The following is a 20632-nucleotide window of genomic DNA, read 5'->3' as shown; positions in this document are numbered from 1 at the left end:
GGACACCTTGTATGTTGACCAGGAAGCAATTCCACGATTCTGCAAGGCCTGCCGAAATCCATTTGCCTCACGGGTAAAAGTAAAGGCAGAAATCAGAAGACTGGCAAGCGAAGGAATCCTCAAACCAGTCCAATTTGCAGGGGCAGCACCAGTCGTACCGATTTTGAAGCCTGATGGGTCAGTTCGCCTTTGTGGGAATTTTAGACAAACAATAAACAGAAAATATTTTTATTCCCGTATCCCACAGTTTACTGTCACTCAGGTTAAGAACCTTGTCAGATGTTTTTATGTTGAGAGTAGAAGTGAGATCGAGGCACAAGAATCTGTGAGATCAACCAGTCAACTGCAGTTTCTGAGGTGGATAAATTTCCAATCCCTTGCATATGAGATTTAGAGGTGAGGCGGGCGGGGGGGGGTGGGGGGGGCGGTGGCGTTCTTCTCGAAGCTGTACATGAGCCATCCGTACTTGCAATTGCAGTTTTGATCAGGATTCTGAGAATTATGCTACAATTAATACACATAAGAGTCTTTACAAATATACAAGACTCCCAGTTGGGGTATCATTAGCCTGTGCGATCTTTCAGTGGATGGTGGAGTACATTTTACAAGGTCTACCCCAAATTGCCACTTATCTATATGCCATAGATGTCATGCTAATAACGGGGAAGACCAATAAGGAGCACTTAGAGAACTTGGACATAGTCCTCAAATATTTCTCCTAGGTGGGTGTACACTTTGGAAGGGAAAAATGTGTGTTCCAGACAGTTCAAGAGACCCACTCGGGAAACAGAGTTGACAACCGGGTTACACACATTGCCCTGGCCCCATATCTCTACTGGAACCAAGGTCTTTCCTTGGGCTGGTGAATTATTGCAGAAAATTCATACATAACCTGGTGTCCCATCCTCGCACCTTTGCATCACCTCTTAAAAAGGGTCAGCCTTGGAAATGGTTACGTTGCCAAGCCAGAGCTTTCAGGAAAGTGAAGAAACAGCTTTCATCCTCTAAGATGTTGGCACACTATGATGCCAAGTGAGATCTAGTATTGACATGTAATACACGTCTACATTCCTGTACTACATCGGGACAGTATTAGCTTGTAGATGGCCCAATGGAGAGGAACATCCAATAGCATGTGCATCTAGAACACTGGTTAATGCAGAGCGTAAATACACCCAGACAGTGAAGGAAGGTTTGGCGGTCATATTTGGTGTCGGGAAGTTCCACCAATATCTATACGGATATAAATTTGTGATAATAACAGACCACAAATCCCTGCTAAGTCTACTTAAACAGGACAAGGCAGTGCTGCCCATAGCTTGAGTCAAAAATCAGCAGTGGGCTCTAATACTAAGCGCATATAATTATAAGTTGGACCAATGTCCAGGAAGCCAAGTAGCAAATGCAGATGCACTGAGCCGCCTCCCACTGACCAATGCACCACCTGGTGGTACCATCACTGGAACAGTCCATAATGGTTTTAAATTTTCTGGACACTCTTCTAGTCACAGGTGACAATATCAGACATCGGATGCAGAAAGATCTGGTCCTGGCAAAACTGAAACAGCTTGTGGTGATGGGGGAAACCAAAGGGCCATCACAACCAGAATTGAAATCATTTTGGACCCAAAGAGACCAGATCACAGTACAGCATGGCATATTATTATGGGGAGCAAGAGTGATTATCCCAAGCAAAGATCACTGTGAGATACTGACTGAACTCAACCAGGGTGTCATCCAGGGTTTCCAAAATAAAGATATCGGCGAGAAGTTATGTCTGGTGCCTAGGATTGGATGCAGACACAGATGCATTGGTGGGGCACTGCCCAGAGTGCCAACAAGAACAAAGATTACCGCCAGCAGCTCTCCCATATTCATGGGAATGGCTGGGTAAACCCTGGATGTGGTTACAAGTCGAATATGCAGGTTCTTTCATGGGTGGATTCTATGGATTCTTGGACTCTATGCCTCCATAACCACTTTACCTACCTGTTCCGCTACCTTAACAGACTGGTAGACACACACACCAAGGTCTCCTGGTCCTCAGTGTCTCCCAGGGTCCTACAGTTCATGTATTCCCATGCCTTTTTTGTCCTGACTTAGGGTATCACTTCACACTTATCCGCATTGAATTCCATATTTCACTGATCAGCTCATCAGATCAGGCTGTCTATATGCTCCTGTAGTCTAAGCGACTCCTCCTCACTATTTACCACACCAACAATTTGTGGACGATCCACGAACTTACTGATCAACCTTCCTATATTCCAGTTTGAATAATTTATATAACCTGTTACAAAGGGGGAATTGGCCAAACCCCTCTGACAATTAAACCAAAACAAAAGCCCCAATCTGTTAAGACGGGAGTAGATGTTCCCTTCTAATAATTATCCCAAAACACCCAGAGAAGCTCGCCTTTCCCTTTGTAATCTGTTAAAAAAGTGGCTAAAAGAAACAAAATCCCTGATCCACTTTATAAATAACTGGAAACAATTTATTTACTTAACCCTAACAATGAATGAATTAACAGAACGACTAACGACCTGAACAATTCCCCCAAGACTACTAACTACTCCCTAACTGGGCTAAATTCTACTGGAATGCTGTTCAAATAAACACAAATCCCACTCGTATAAACCCAATTAATAAAACAACAATAAATTAAAACTTGATCTCTCCAAGTTCACACAGACTGTCTTTAGGAACACTCTGCCTTTTCCGTTACTCCACAAACGCCTTTCTTCCACTGATTCTGCTGTCAGGGATGTTTTCTCTGTAATTTCTTCTGTGAGGACTCTAAAATAAAAATGCCTTGATACCTTTAATTAATTAGATGGTGCTTTCTCTGAGAGCAAGGTAAAGGTGTTTTCTCTTGGCAATTGGCAGTTGGTTCTCTGTGTGCTCTTTGAAAAACCTTTCTTATATATCCCCTATGACGCATTAAATTCTTATAATATGACTGGTTTCAGGTTGTCAATACCATCAGTTTTTAAATTTGATAGGCTTTGAATCATTGAGTGCTTGGTTTAAATTAGCTGGCCAATTTCAAACTTGTTGTCTTGTAAAAATGCAGTTTGGCTGTTCAATACAAAATGTTTCAATTCGGGCACTCTCTGTGCACAGTACTTGTAAACTTCCAACCACAGACAAAGCACAATTTCTTAAATGGACCAGGCACTCTTTGTCCCCACTTTCATTTTTTTAATCAACCATTCTAACTTCCTGCCTTACAATTCACGAATACTCTACCAAACTTCGTAAACACCACAAACAGTGATAGGGTTAGTGTTACAGACCTAACACTGATCCCAATGAAACCCAAAGGATACAGGCTTCCAGTCACAAAAACGCTCCTCAACTGCCACTCAGCCAATTCTGGATCCAATGAGCCTAATTTCTTTGGATGCAGTGAGCTCTTAACTTTGCTATTAGTCTCCCATGCTTAACAAAAGCCTTGCTGAAGTTCAAGTTGACTATGTTGAATGCATTACACTCATCTACATACCTAATCACCTCTTCATAGAATTCAATCAAGTTGGTCAGATATGCCCTTTAACAAAGCCATGCTGACTGTTCTTGATGAGTTATTCCCGTTCCAAGTGAGGATGAATTCTGTTCCCACTATGTTGTCATTTTCACACAGGTCTGCTTTCCACTTCCTGCTCCCTCCCGCTCACTTAGGTGCTGGTCACTATCTCCGTTTCTGCCTTTGTTTGGCTCATGGGTATTAGTTGATAGTCAAGGATTCAGGAGCTTGTAAGAGATGAGCAAAACTAGTGAATTGCAACTTCTTTTATCCTTGGGACATCTGAAGAAGCTGCTCATTTCTCCCATGGGTGCATGTCAACAAGACCTGACAGTGAAAATTATACTATAGCTCAGATATTTTAACAGTACAAGTGAACATTTATTTACAAAAAGGAGATTATTTATATGATGTTTCACCCGTGCTGTCTTTATGCCCTCAGTATGTTATCCCCTTCCTCTGCTGCCACAATTGTGGTGAAGGAAACCTACTGTGTGATTGGCTTTATTGACCTGCCTTGGGAGGTCGTCTCCCAGTGACTTCAGGTGTACAGGGCCCAGGACCACAAAGAGTCCTCTGCCCACTTGTAGGTTCAATCTCCTTGGTCTGTACTATTTCAGGCTTTGGTATCACAGGAACTGGGGAAGGTCTTTTGGCCAAAGTACAACAGAGGTCTGAATCAATACAGTGTGGAGCTGGAGGAACACAGCAAGTCAGGCAGCATCAGAAGAGCAGGAGAGTTGACGTTTCGGGCCGAGACCCTTCATCTCCTACTCCTCTGATGCTGCCTGACCTGCTGTGCTTCTCCAGCTCCACACTGTATTGACTGTGACTCCAGCATCTGCAGTTGTTGCTATCTACAATGGGGGTCCAATCAGTTATTGGACCCTCCTGATGCCTCAATTGTGTGTAAATTGTATATTGCAGAAGGAACGAATCCTCTAGATTTGTTTGTTCAACTGAATTGTGAACCAGTGAGGATTAAAAGATTATGTAGGAGGCGGTTAAAGTGTGGTTCAATTTGCTAACACAATAGGCGTCAGTTGAACAAAAACAAAGTTGCTGGAAAAGCTCAGCAGGTCTGGCAGCATCTGTGGAGGAGAAAACAGAGTTAACGTTTCGGGTCCGGTGACCCTTCCTCAGAACTGATGGTGGCTGGGAAAACGTTAGTTTATATGCAGAAAATAGGGAGGTGGGTGGGGTAGGTCCCTATGTAAACTGACATTTTTCCAGCCACCATCAGTTCTGAGGAAGGATCAACGGACCCGAAACGTTAACTCTGTTTTCTCCTCCACAGATGCTTCCAGACCTGCTGAGCTTTTCCAGCAACTTTGTTTTTGTTCCTGATTTACAGCACCCGCAGTTCTTTTGGTTTTTATTTAGGTGTCAGTTGAAGGTGTACACACAATAATATTAGGCGGAGACAGGCGAGAGGCTGAAAAGATTAGCTACTGAACATTTTGTAGAAAGAATATGAAGATGATCAGGTGTCATAGGAAGTGGGTTTTGACCACTGGGACTGCAATGGTGGGGCTTTTATTTCTACTTACTGACAGCCGCCTGCCTGAAAGGGCACATTAGTCCTCGGTCACATCTCCTTAAGACACATTATAAATCACAGTGCATTGTTCAACCTCAAAAGATTACGAATATACTTCCTAATTTCATCTAAATATGCCCAGTGTTGTTGTTTTATTTTACTGTAATTCAGGTTTCAACCAGGACACTGCAATCCCAAACTGTTACCGATGAATAGAAACTCACTCTCCATTGAACATTTCCGCTCCTGTCATGGAGCACCATGTCAACAGAGAGAGGGTTGGGTCCTGCCCAGCAACATTCCAACAACATGTCTACAATTCCAACAAAAAACAGACAGGTCCTTCTTGAGATGAGATCAGACAAATTAGGAAACTGCAGCAGGAAAGTAGAAATTAGTGCAGAGTTTGGTTCGAAGGAAGAAAGAGGGGGACGTTAGTGAGGGATATGATACCAGTCATGACATGGAGAAAGGTAACGAATGTACTGGAGCCAAATTTGCAGTTAACACAAAGATAGGTGGAAAGGCAAGCTGCCAGAGAGATACAGTTTACAGAGAGACATTGATAGGTTAAGAAAGTGGTCAAAAAGTTGGCAAATGGAGGATAATGTGGGAAAATGTGAAATTGTTCATCTTGTAAGGAAAAACAAACATGAACATTGTTTAAATGGAGAAAGCCTGAATAAAGCTGCAACACGGGGGGACTTTGGCAGTACTTGTACACAAACACTGAAAGCTAACACACAGCTGCAGCAGGTAATCAGGAAAACTCATGAAATGTTGGCTCGTATTTCAAGGGAGTTGGAGTATTACAGGAGAGAAGTCTGACTGCAAATATATAAGGTGCGGGTGAGAACACACCTCCAGTGGATTGACAGGGGCTTGACAGGGTAAATACTGAGAGGTTACTTCCCCTCATGGGAGTCTAGGACCGGAGTGCATAGTCTCAGAATAAAGAGACACCAATTGAAGACTGAGATGAGCAGGAATTGCTTCTCTCAGAGGTTTGAGTGTTTTTGGTGCTCCTTGCCAAAAAGCTGTGCAATCAGAGTCCACATATATTTAAGGCTGAGAATTGAGGGTTATAGGTAAAGGGCAGCAAAGTGCACATGAGGAATGTTGGATAAGCCATGATCCCATTGAGTGGTGAAGCAGCCTTGAGGGGCCAAAGGGAATATTCCTGTTCCTATTTCTTATAGTCTAAAGACAGGGCTAATATTACAAGCAAAGACTTGTAGCTAGGACCTAGTAAGATCAGCTTTGCTCTTCCCATTGTTTAAATGCGGATGATTGTGGCACACCTTAGACAAGATCACACATTCTCTTCCTAAAATCAACAGCTCACCTAATTCATTGTCCTGCCTTCTCCACCCAATGCTGTATATGCTTCCTCATCAGATAAACACAGTACACTTTCTTAATGCCTCATTGAACCTGCCTCCACCACATTCCCAGGCAGTGCATTCCAGATTCCAGCTACTCACTGAATTAAAATGGTTGTTTTTCTCATCACTCATGCTTCTTTGGTCACTGTCCTTAAATCTTTGCCCTGTCATCTTTGATCCTTCCAGCAATGGGAATATTTTCCCTCTAACTACTCAATGCAGCCCCCTCATGATTTTGAATGTCTCTATCAGATCACCTTTCAACTTTTTCTACTCTAGGTCAAACAGTTCTAACTTCTCCAATCTAGCTTCATAACAGATGTCCTTTATCCCTGGAACCAACCAGAGGGCATTTTCTGTGCCGTGCACTACGGGATACAATACTCCAGCTGAGGTATAACAAGTGCCTGATACAAATTCAACATAACCACTTTGCTTTTGTACTCTACATCCCTGTAAATGAAGCCAAGGGTTCTGCATGATTTAGTAGCCACACTTTCAACTAGCATTTGCTAGCTTTAATAATTTATGCAGATACATATCCTGGTCCTCTTGTTCCTGCATACCTTTACAGTTCTCCCTTTGTATTGTTGCTGTCTCTCCATTTCCCACCAAAATGCATCACCTCACCCTTCTCCACAATGAAATTCATCTGCCACCTATCCGTCCACTCCAACAATTTGGCAATGTCCATTTAAGTTCTACACACCAATCTTCACAGTTTACAATCAATTCAAATTTTGAAATTGTGCTCCATGTCCCAAGGTTGAAGTCATTAATATATATCAGAAAAAGCAAGGATCCCAACACTGATCCTTGACCAGCTCACCTACAAACCATCCCGCCACCCTGAAAAACGTCCATTCATCTTTACACTGTTTCCTGTCACACAGCCAATTCCATATCTATGTTGTGACTGTCCCTTTTATTACATGAGCTCTAACGTTGTTCAGAAGTCTGTGGCGTGATACCAAATGCCTTTTGGACATTCCTGTACATCATATCAACAGCATTACCCTCAGCAAGGCTCTCTGTTACTATTTCAAATAACACAATTTTGTCTTGACAAATCCATGCTGGCTTTTCTTAATCAAACCACATTTATCTATGTATCTGTTAATTTTGCCCAAAATTGTTGATTCTAGAAGCTTCCAAGCACCAAAGTTAAACTGACTGGCCTGTAATTGCTGGATAATCCATAAACTGCTTTACATGACGATATCAGTCAAAGCGATTAGATTTTGACATTTTGCTGCAGTGTAAAACTGGTGACAGCAAATGGGCATTTTGAAAATTTAATTTTGAAAAATCTGTCCCTTTTTTAAGCATTAAAATTATACAATCATAAAATAGCTACAGTGCCAGCTCTGTGCAACAGCAAATCAGCTAGTTCTGCAAATGCTTCCTCTTCTGTTAATCAGGTTTCATTCAGTTGAAATGATTTGATTCCTCTCTCCCTGTTTGCTGATATCCTGGCCAATTCTGATCTCCCTCCTCAAGTGTACTTTTCTTGAATTACAGGAGCGGTGGCTTTTTCATCATGAAGTTAAAAATCAAATAAGCAGAACTCAGGAGAAGAAGACCTCACCTCTAATAAGTACTCCGATGTTCACTGGGAATGCATACTTTGTGGCTTCCAGGGCATTTGTGAACTATTTATTTCAGAGTCCTGAAATCCAGAAATTTCTGAAATGAGCAGAAGATACATATAGTCCCGATGAGCATGTTTGGGCTACTCTGCAGAGAATTCCTACTGTCCCAGACTCCAACCCCCACAATAGCAAGTACCACATGTCAGATATGGCAGCCATTGCCCACATGGTGAAGTGGTCCTACATGCAAGGGGATATAACGAAAGGTGCCCCTTATCCCAAGTGCACAGGAACGCACCATCGTGCAGTGTGCATCTTCGGTTCTGGTGACCTTCAGTGGAACCTGCAAAAACATCACCTCTTTGCCAACAAATTTGATCCTGAAGTAGATAACACAGCTCGAGTGCTTGGAGGAACGTTTGAGATATAAAGCAAATTATAGAACTGCTTTGATTTAAGACTGTATTTTATTTCATCTGAATTTTCCATTTTTATTCATGCTTCATAATGTCATATGTTGCCGTTTAACTTCATCCAACAATCAGGTGAGGTAGTCCAAAGCTGCTTGATGAATTGTATCATTACTTGACAGAAGATAATCTTTGAAACATTTTATCCATCCAGAAACACAGAATGCTTTGCGTCTCCCCTCTCCCCATTGCAGTATCCTCTTTTTCATTAATGATTCCAATATTTCCTCCACCACTGTACTCAGAGTCTATTCCAAGTGCTAATTGCTCTCTGCATTAATGTAAGCCATTCAAATTATCTTTTAGTAGTTGAACTTACGTCTTTATTCAGTTTAAAATAATATCCCACAGTTCACTTTTCTAATCTGAAAATAAAGTCAAAAGTCACACGACACCAGGTTATAGTCCCACAGATTCAATTGAAATCACAAGCCTTCGAAGCGCAGCCCCTTCATCAGGTGAAGTGAGACAAAAGCACACTGAGGATCGAGAATGACACTTTACTCACACCATCTAACACTTTGGATCACCTGCAGGAACTTATTATTCAGCACCCCACTTACACCATTTGATGATCTTTTGATCTCTCTGCCCTTGATCTCTCTGTGTTCTGTGTGCTTCTCTCTCACTTCACTTGATGAAGGGGTTATGCTCTGAAAACGTGTGACTTCAAATAAACCTGTTGGACTGTAACCTTGCATCATGTGACTTCTAACTTTGTCCAACCCAATCCAACACCAGCACCTCCACAATCTGAGGATAATGAGAAATTTTGGCCGTGTAAAAGGAAAAGTAAAAGAACCGACCATTGAATTGAGGAAGAAAGGAGGAGGGCACACCCCTATCAACATCAATGGAGCTGATATGGAGAGGGTCGAGAGCATCAACTTCCTGGGAGTGACGGTAACCAACAATCTGTCCTGGACCTCCATCACGATGCGACAGTCGAGAAGGCACAACGCCTCTTTTTTCTCAGGAGGCTTAGGAAATTCAGCATGTCCATAAGGACCCTCTTTTACAGTTGCACCATATAAAGCATTCTATCTGGTGAATAATGGCTTCGTACGGCAACTGCTCTGCCCAGGACAATAAGAAACTACAGAAAGTTGTGTACACGGCCCAGATCATCACGCAAGCCAACCTCCCATCCATGGACTCCATCTAAACTTCTTCTTGCTGTGGAAACGCTGTCAAAGACGCCTCCCACCCTGGAAATACACTCTTCCAACCTCTTTTGTCAGGCAGAAGATACAGAAGCTTAAACATACATACAGACAGGTTCAAGGACAGCTTTTACCCTGCTGTTATTAGACCACTGAATGAACCTTTTAATTTCAAATCTAATGTTGATCTTGCTTTGTGCATCTCCTATGCAGCTGTAACCCTGTATGCCTTGTTCTGTCTAAGCACCCTACGATCTGTATGTCCTTGTTTGCTACAATCTGTCTGTACTGCTCACAAACAAACTCTTCACTCTACTCAAGTACATGTGACAATAAATCAAAGCAAATCAAATTGTTTTCAAGTTTTTTCCTGAATACTGTATTTCGATGAAAATGGGAACAAGACTTCTCCATTCAGATCCCGAAGCCTATTCCATTGTTACATCATAGCTAATCAGGATCTTAAGTCAATTCACTCATCTTTGATCTGTGATCTTGAATGCCCTATCTGCATCAGCACTAGAAATCTAACAATCTCAGCCTTGAAAACTTAAATTGCTTTTCAAAATTTTAGAGTAGATTTGTATGCAAACTAATAAACAACACCCTCACCGGGATCAGATTCACCAGAGAAGAGGAGAAGGACAAACAACTCCCATTCCTGGACATCATGGTGGAACACAGGACAAATGGGGAATTCCTAACAAAGGTACACAGGAAAGCAACACACACTGGCCAAGTACTGAATTTCAACAGCAACCACCCTAACACACACAAACGAAGTTGCGCGAGAACATTATTTAAATGGGCAACAACACATTGCAGCAGCACAGAGCTACGCCAAGAAGGAGAACAGTACCTTTTCCAAGTATTCAAAGACAATGGATACTCAAAAAACTGGGTCAAAAGATGCCTATCACATGCACGACGCCAGGAAGAAACTATATGCCCCGACACACTCACTATGCTACCTTACATCAGGAACACATCTGAACTGACCACAAGACTCCTACAACCACTGGGCATCACAGTAGCACACAAACCCACATCAACCCTATGCCAACTGCTCACCCGGACCAAAGACCCACTACCCACTATGGTCAGGACCAATGTCATATACAATATTCTCTGCAAAGACTGCGACAAACACTACATTTGACAAACAGGAAGAAAATTAACCACAAGGGTACACGAACATCAATTGGCAACAAAAAAACATGACCAATACTCACTCATCTCTATCCACATGGATAAGGAGAACCACCAATTCTGTTGGGACAACGCGAGGATCCTGGGACAGGCAAAACAGAGACAAGCACAGGAAATCCTAGACGCCTGGTACTCCGCTAAGAAAGCCTTCAATAAATACATAGAGCTAGACCCTATATACACTCCATTGTGAAGGAAAACTGAAGTGAGGTAATCCAGCTCAATGGACGCAGAGCTTAAATAACAGGTGGGAAAACATAACAGTGCTTCATTGGAGGCTGCACTGATGATGTTACCCAGCAGAGTAATGAAAGGTCTGCGGAATGAACCAGCTAGGCGAGCCAACCAACCACAACATTAAATTCGTCTCAGAGATAGTAGGAAGTTTAGGCCCGAAATGTCAGCCTTCCTGCCCTCTGATGCTGCTTGGCCTGCTGTGTTCATCCAGCTCTACACCTTGTTATCACAACATTAAATTGTTGTTTCTTATCTCAGCTCTTTGTGTGAGACAATTCACATTTTCACGATCCATTCTGTGAAAAAATGCTTCCTGATTCCACTCCTGAACAACCTACATCTATTTCTTATTCTGCTTACTTCTGGATTCCTGTACAAGAGGAAATAGCTTTTCTGTATCTAATCCTCGAACCTTTCATACAAGCTCAATTAATTCACATCTCAGTTGTCTATACTCAAGTCTAAGGGACCACTTATTTTCATTTTTGGGGTCAAAAAGGGAAGTTAAAGTCATAGAGGTCAACAGGTACTATTTGATCTGCTGAACATTTCAAGAATTTTCTATCAATATTTTACCCAATTTTTGTTCAGCAAACCTGCTCAGTATTTTGTCATCTGAGCCACATTCTAATTTATTGTTACCGTATGAGCCAAACTTCACAGTGATGTTCACACCGCCTGAACAATTAAACAAGTTCATAATGTTGCATTCAAATAAGTTTTGTTCAGATAAAATGCATAAACATGGTAGGATTTATTTCTATGGTCTGTTGCAAAATAATCCTGTCACCAGCCATAAATAACTATTCCAACAATCTTTTAAAATAGTTTCAACAGGTTGAATGGTTGAATTAGTCTGCGCAATTCACAACCACAGGAGGTGGACAAGGCTAAAACATTATGGTATTTTCAAGGAGGTAGGGCTTACTCTAGTGACTTAAAGGATCAAGTGACAAGGGGAGAGGGTGCCATTAGAGTTCTGAGCTTGATGATCAGGCATGATCATAATGAATGGCAGAGCAGGCTCAAGGGATCAAATGGCCTACTCCTGCTCCTATCTTGTATGCTAATTAAATGCTTCTTTAATACCTCTGATTGTCAAATAATTCCATTTATCCACCTTGGTTCCTGTAAGATGTAGATTAGAATGCCTTTACACTTATTGATTTAGTCTTTTTGACAGGTGAAGAGGGCTCTTGATTAGAAAGAGCAAGCTATCAATCTCCGAAATTAGCCCGACATTTTTTATTTCAAAAATATATTTTATTCATAAAAAGTATCTTTCTATAGATACAAATATCTTTCTACATATACATTGTCAGAAATGCAGTTTGCTTCTGTACAGTAGCACATCAAGGAGACAAACAAACATTGGAGTTTGATTCTATCCAAACAAACAAAATGTATCTCTTACTTGCATGAGGCAAAATTTACATGTATTTAAGGCATCAGCAGATAACTGAACAGACCCCCATTTAACTTCGGCAGAAAGACCTGACAGTGGTCTTTCCTCACTGCACCTTGGTGGTGGCTCGCCAAAGCTTTAGTGAGTCCTTCAGCACATAGTCCTGGATCTTGGAATGTGCCAGTCTGCGACATTTGGTTGGGGTTAATGCCTTGTTCTGGAAGATCAACAAGTTTCAGGCAGACCAAAGAGTATCTTTCACTGAGTTGATCGTCCTCCAGGCGCAGTCAGAGTTTCTCTCATTGTGCGTCCCAGGGAACAAACCACAGAGCACAGAGTCCTGCATCACGGAGGTACTCAGGAAGAACTATCACCAAAATTAGCCTGACTTATCATACAACACATTGAACAACACAAGTTAGCATTGGTCTCTCTTGAGCACAAAAGTTATGTTTTGTCACTGTTATTAACACATGACTGCTGTGTGTTCTTTTACATTTGCTGTTCATAAAATTAATTTATTAGAAACACAGAAAATAGACCAGGAGCCATTTGGCCCTTTGAGCATACCCTGCCATGCATAAAGTCGTAGAGGTCTATAGCACAGGAAAAAAGAGCCCTTTGGCCTACTGAGTCTATGCTGGTCAAAAACTACCTAATTATTCTAATCCCATTTTCCAACACTTGGTCCATAGTCTTGTATGCCTTGGCATCACAAATGTACATCTAAATACCTTTTTAAATGTTATGAGGATTTCTGCCTCGACCATCCTTCCAGACAGTGAGTTTCAGATTCCCACCACACTCTGGGTGAACAAAGATTTTCCTCACATCCCCTCTAAAGCTCCTGCCTCTTACTTAAATCTATGCCACAACCACACACCCCCCCCAACCCCGTCACTGACTCCTCCACAAAGGGGAAATGTTTTTTCTCATTTACATTGTCTATGTCCCTCATCAATTTATACATCACAATCATGTTCCCCCTCTCTGTCTCCTCTGCTGCAAGGAAAACAACGCCAGCTTGTCCAATCTGTCCTCATAGCTAAAACTCACCAGCCCAGGCAACATCCTGGCAAATCTCCTCTGCACCCATTCCATCGTAAACACATCCCTCCTACAATGTGGATTCCAGAAATGCACGCAATATACTTGCTGTGAGTTTTATAAAACCTTATGCTGGAACGGATCCAGTATAACCTCTGTCCTCTTAAACTTTATGCTTCAGCTAATAATGGTGAGTATCTGTTATGGTTCGATAGTGGATTCGATGAGATGTAACAAAAACCGTACGGGTTAAGCGATCCAAATTAACATGTTTTTGGCATTTATATATACCAGTAATGAATATATTAAGCAGTAAATTGATACATTGAGCAGTGAGTATATGTTAAATTGTAGATAAATATACATATATAGTATTAAATATATAAAGTTGTAAATATATATTGACACTGAGTCTCACACACTTCCGCCAATTGGGGATCCCGCTTTACAGCAGCCAGCCTGGAGAACTGAAGGTTCCGGGCACCGTTCGCGATCCCAGTCCCAGTGAAGTGAGTTAGCGACAAATCTCACTTTCTTCTTACAGTCGTAAAATCATGGCCCAAGGTGAAGTCACTGAATCGGACAAAGTCCCTGATATTAGTACTATTCTGCATATAAGTTTACACGCTGTGGCACCATTTCGTTGTAACATTTAGTACTTTCCCAAACATTGCATTATACAGAAAAACATCTCCAGGTGGCTGCATTGTGACAGTCCCGCATGACAATTCTCACAGGCAGTTTAATGTCACGTGGTCACCTTCCAATCAAAACAGGCCGTTTTCACATTAGAGATAGTAAGAACTGCAGATGCTGGAGTCAGAGATAACACAGTGGGGAGCTGGAGGAACACAGCAGGCCAGGCAACATTAGAGGAGCAGGAAAGTTGACGTTTCCTCCTCCTCGGATGCTGCCTGGCCCGCTGTGCTCCTCCAGCTCCCCACTGCATTTTCATATTAGGCCTATTTTCCACATACTTTTCCACTCTATTTCAGCCGCTCACTGTTATCTCCAATAAACCCTCAATGATCTGTTCTGAAGATATAATTTTTGATCCTACACAAGTGTAGGATTCCTTCTTAATCATTTATCTTCCTATCCTGCTACCTTAAGGGACTGGTGGAATTGCAGACCAAGGTTCCTCCAATCTTTGGTGCTTCCTGGGGTCCCACTGTTTATTATCTATTCCTTTGCCTTATTTGTCCTGCCCAAGGGCATCACCTCACACTTATTCCGTTTGAATTCTATTTGCTACTGACCAGCTGTATAGAATTGGCTGAAGGGCTAAAAGATAATGATGATATTTGACAGCTCCATGAGAAAATAGATTGTACAGGATGGGAAAATAGGCTGGGAAAGTTTAGAATAATACTTGGCAAACTGCATGACCTTTAATGAGTCCTGTGAACATTCCTTTATGGACCCAAGACGGCAACTGCAACTTGTTTTTCTTTACCTGTGTTTTGTCTTCTGTATCTGCTTTCTTTGTGCTGGCTGTTTGCACACTGCATAAAAGAAAGACAGTTTCATTCCAAATCTCAGGACTTTACCTCAGCTTGGAATCGTGAATGGTACCAGGAACAAACCTAAGCTTCCAGGCCAGCCATCGATTGAGGGACCCCCGACAGGTAGGAGGGCGTAAGACTTGGTGGGTTTTCTAGAAGGGTGCGAAACTTGTTCTTTTTTCCTTTTCTCTTCCATTTATTATTACTACTATAATCATTATTATTACTTAATAAACATTCATATTTAAGCAAATTGCTGTGGTTCAGCCTTCTCTTAATTATATTTACCCGAATCTGAAAAGAAACACTTGGATACACGCTGTGATCCAAGACATCAGCCCATCTACATCTTCTGGTAATCTAAGGCTATCATCCTTAAAACTTCCCACCCCAGCAATTTTTGTATCATCCACAAACTTACTGATCAACCCTCCTGCATTTAAGATTAAACCATTTACATATATTACAAACAACAAGGGCTCCAACACTGTTCCCTGCGGGATCCCACTTCCAGTCACAAAACTCCCCGCGACCATCACCTTCTGCTTCCTGCCACTCAGCCAATTCATTATGGTCACCACTGATCATCCAACTCAGTAGCTTGTTCGTACTTGTCTTCCATATCCTTTGATCCCTTTAGCCCCAAGTGCTGTATATAACTCCTTTTTGAAATCAAGCAATGTTCTGGCCTTGACTGTTTTCTGTGGCAGCAAATTCCACAAGCTGACCACTTTGAGTGAAGAACTATTTTCTCATCTCAGTTTTATCTGGATAACCCCACATCTTTAGACCGTGACCCTTGATTCTGGACTCCCTCATCATTGGGAGCATCCTTCCTGCATCTACCCTGTCCAGCCCTGTTGGAATTTTAGACGTTTCTATGAAATCTCCCCTCATTCTTCCAAACTCTAGAGAATATAATCCTAATCTGTTAGAATTCTTTGAGGAAGTAACAAGCAGGTTAGACCAAGGAGAGCCAATGGATGTTATCCACCTGGACTTCAAGAAGGCCTTTGACAAGGTGCCGCACAAGAGGCTGCTGAGTAAGATAAGGGTCCGTGGTGTTAGAGACGAGGTCCTAGCATGGATAGCAGACTGGTTGTCTGACAGAAAGCAGAGAGTGGTGTTAAAAGGGTCTTTCTCAGGATGGCAGCCGGTGACAAGTGGTGTTCCACAAGGGTCAGTGTTGGGACCACAACTTTTCACTTTGTACATTAATGATCTAGATGAAGGAACTGAGGGCATTCTGGCTACATTTGCAGATGATACAAAGATAGGTAGAGGGACAGGTAGTATTGAGGATATGGGGAGGCTGCAGAAGGATTTGGACAGGTTAGGAGAATGGGCAAAGAAGTGGCAGATGGAGTACAACATTGGAAAGTGTGAGGTCATGCACTTTGGTAAGAAGAATAGAAGCATGGACTATTTTCTAAATGGGGAGAAAATTCAGAAGTCTGAAGTGCAAAGAGACTTGGGAGTTCTAGTCCAGGATTTTCCAAGGTAACCTTGCAGGTTGAGTCAGTAGTTAGGAAGGCAAATGCAACTTTATTTTGAGAGAACTTGAATACTTCTGAGGCTTTATAAGGCTCTGGTCAGGTCACATTTGAAGTATTGTGTGCTGTTTTGGGCCCCATATCTCAGGAAAGATATACTGTCCCTGGATCGGGTTCAGAGGAGGTTCACGGGAATGGTCCCAGGAATGGAAAGCTTAACATATGAGGAACATTTGAGGACTATGGGTCTATACTTGATGGAGTTTAGAAGGATGAGGGGGGATCTAACTGAAACTTGCAAAATACTGAATTGCCTGGACAGAGTAGATGTTGGGAAGATATTTCCATTGGTGGGAGAGATTCGGACCCAAGGTCACAGCCTTACAGTAAAGGGAAGACCTTTTAGTACAGAGATAAGGAGAAACTTCTTCAGCCAGAGAGTGGTGAATCTATGGAATTCACTGCCACAGAAGGCTGCAGAGGCCAGGTCATTGAGTATATTTAGGTTATATAGATAGATAGGTTCTTAATTGTCAAGGGGATCAAGGGTTATGGGGAGAAAGTGGGAGAATGGGGTTGGGAAACTTATCAGCCATGATTGAATGATGGAGCTGACCCGATGGGCTGAATAACCTAATTTCTGCTCCTATGTCTTATGGTCTTAACCTCTCTTCACACATTGGCCTTGCCAACTCAGTAAACCTTCAATGCATTCCCTCAATAGCAAGAGCATCCTTCTTCATATAAGAAGACCAAACTGCACACAATATTTCAAGTATGGTCTCACCAAGGCTCTGTATAATCACTGCCAGATATTCCCGCTCCTGTACTGAAATCCTCTCAACATACCATTTGCCTTCCAGATTGCCTGTTGTACCTGTATGCTTATCTTCAGTAACTGGTCTATAAGGACATCAAGGTCTTGTTGCACATTCCCCTCTGTCAATTTATAGCCATCCAGATAATCGTCTTCCTGTTCTTGCTACCAAAGGGGATAAACTCACATTTATCCACATTATACTACTTCTGTCGTGAATTTGTCCACTCACTCTGTGGCTCAGTGGTTAGCACTACTGCCTCACAGTGCTAGGGACCTGGGTTTGATTCCAGCCTCATGTGATTGTCTGTGTGAAATTTGCACATTCTCCCTGTATCTGTGTGGCTTTCCTCCAGATGCTCTGGTTTCCTCCCACAGTCCAAAGATGTGCAGGCTAGGTGGATTGGCCATGCTAAATTGCCCATAGTGTTCAGAGATGTGTAGATTAGTTGGGTTATAGGGAGACAGGTCTGGGTAGGATGCTCTGAGGGTCACTGTGGACTTGTTGGGCCGAAGGGTCTGTTTCCACATTGTAAGGATTCTATCATGATGATGATTCTACACCTTTCTTGTCCAAATCCACTGAAGCATCTCTGCACCATCTGCACAGATCACCCTCCCACTCAGCTTTATGTCATCTGCAAATCTGGAGAAATTCCTACTCTGCTTCTTTCTTCCAGTCAATTGCCTTTCCAAGTGAATAGGATGCCTCCATTTCCATCTTGGCACACAGTCCCTTTATTGGGACCTTGTCAAATGGATTGCAGCAATCTATTTAAATAACTTTATAGACCTACAAGGCCAAAGCCACCTCACATAAATTAAGACACAAACTGTTAACAACTATGTCTCTGGCAGGAGGAATGAGCTGCGAATGAAGCCTCATCATTCTGCAAGTCACACTATTACTGGAATTTTTGATTCAATCATAAAAATAGCCAAATTGTTTCACTTTTTGCCTGTAACCCAGAAGAGACTTGTACCAATTCTTTAAGAATATTCTCAAAAATAACTTGTTATTCTTTAAACAAGTGGCAAAACTGGTTAACAACTCTGCTATATTCCAGATTTTATTTATATCCCCAGAATAGAACATAGACCATAGAACATAGAACATTACAGCGCAATACAGGCCCTTCGGCCCTCGATGTTGCGCCGACCTGTGAAACCAATCTGAAGCCCATCTAACCTAAACTATTCCATTATCATCCATATGTTTATCCAATGACCATTTAAATGCCCTTAAAGTTGGTGAGTCTACTACTTTTGCAGGCAGGGCATTCCACGCCCTTACTACTCTCTGAGTAAAGAACCTACCTCTGACATCTGTCCTATATCTATCACCCCTCAATTTAAAGCTATGTCCCCTCGTGCTAGCCACCACCATCCAAGGAAAAAGGCTCCCACTGTCCACCCTATCTAATCCTCTGATCATCTTGTATGTCTCTATTAAGTCACCTCTTAACCTTCTTCTCTCTAACAAAAACAGCCTCAAGTCCCTCAGCCTTTCCTCATAAGACCTTCCCTCCATACCAGGCAATATCCTGGTAAATCTCCTCTGCACCCTTTCCAATGCTTCCACATCCTTCCTATAATGCGGTGACCAGAACTGTACGTAGTACTCCAAGTGCGGCCGCACCAGAGTTTTGTACAGCTGCAACATGACCTCATGGCTCCAAAACTCAATCCCAGAGAAACACATACATATGACAAACAAGGCAATATGGTTCCTCAGAAATGATTTTAAAAAAGGCAAAGGAAGAAAAACAAAACCCTGTGGAACAACAGTCTTATGTCAAAGGATAAAGTATAATGATTTCCCATGGTTCTCCAAGGTTCCTCTCATTGAGATCTAAATGCTAACTACAGTGATGAAAATCTTCAAACTGGATTTCACGTCCAAAACTGTCCTGTGCAGAGAACTCTCCACAACTGTATGTTGCAGACTGGCACACCCACAGGTCTGCCTGCTGAGGGATATACACAAACCTGGGATAGGTGCTGAAAATGTGCGATGGGGATAGGCCACTGTCAAAGGCCCTTCTGTCATATTATGTTAAAGAGTTAGAATCTATGCACAAATTTATCAGGCTCTTCACCAGAGAATGTTTATCATTAACTGCACATGTATAAAGCAAATATTACCTGTAATTCTCAGTATAGAGAGATATCCCAAGTGCTGTTATACTGCATTGGAACTGTTGTACACATTGTGTAATCTCAAATTTAATATGTCCTGTCATCAACGTTTACAAATTTTGTAATAAATGTCTCTGGAAAAAAAAAGACACTTAAAAATCATACTTTTGGAATTACAATCATGAGTTTTTATTGTTTCCAAACAGAAGCCAATATTGAATCAGAGATAGTAGGAACTGCCAATGCTGGAGAATCTGAGATAACAAGGTGTAGAGCTGGATGAACACAGCAGGCCAAGCCCCATCAGAGGAGCAGAAAGGCTGACGTTTCGGGCCGAGACCCTTCATCAGAAAAGCCAATATTGATTGGTAGTTGATTTCGCGGTTACAAGGTCCCTAACAGGTCAGAGGTCATTGCAAACAATATCTGAACATGTTTTACAAGGAACTTTAGAAAGTCTTGTTTATTGGTGCACATACTAAAGCAGGATTTATTTATCACCATAATAGTCTGCTACAGCTTAAAGGAAGCCATTTGAACCATTGAGTCTGCGCTGGGTTTTTAAAGTAGTTATGTAATTATTAGGAAACCCTCTGTCCGGAAAGGAAGGGATGGGGGGAGGAGGGGGAATGTGGGGGTGATCTGTTAGTGTTTGCGGGGAGATGACGTTTTATGCTGGAGGAAGGGAAAAAGGAAGAGTATGGTTAGGGTTAGGGTATGGGGTCGTGTTGGGGTAGGCTGCGGCTGAAGGACTGAGGTGTTCGGATGGAAGTTAGCGTGTGGGAATAGGAACAGAGCGGCAACACTGAACCGTCAATCAAGTCCCCACTACCTGGATGTGCCCCGCGATGAGCAACCCCTCATTGACAGGAAGATGGCGGGCAGCAATCTCTGGATTTTACTGAAAACCTTCACATGGGAACGCGGGAAAAAGCAAGCACCATCAATCGTTCAAGAGAACAAGGTGCAGGGCTGGATGAACACAGCAGGCCAAGCAGCATCATAGGAGCAGAGAGGCTGACGTTTCGGGCCTAGACCCTTCATCAGAAAAGGGGGAGGGGAAGGGGGTTTTGAAATAAATAGGGAGAGAGTGGGAGGCGGATA

General features: G+C 42.3%; 1 pseudogene; it reads left to right on the top strand.

Moving 5' to 3' along the window:
- Window positions 1–6770: 6770 nt before the first annotated feature.
- LOC125487087 lies at window positions 6771–8501 on the top strand (annotated as a pseudogene).
- Window positions 8502–20632: the final 12131 nt, after the last annotated feature.

The sequence above is a fragment of the Rhincodon typus genome, chromosome 36, assembly GCF_021869965.1.
Source record: "Rhincodon typus isolate 14 chromosome 36, sRhiTyp1.1, whole genome shotgun sequence".
Classification (NCBI taxonomy): domain Eukaryota; kingdom Metazoa; phylum Chordata; class Chondrichthyes; order Orectolobiformes; family Rhincodontidae; genus Rhincodon; species Rhincodon typus.
This window is presented reverse-complemented; position numbering and strand designations above follow the sequence as displayed.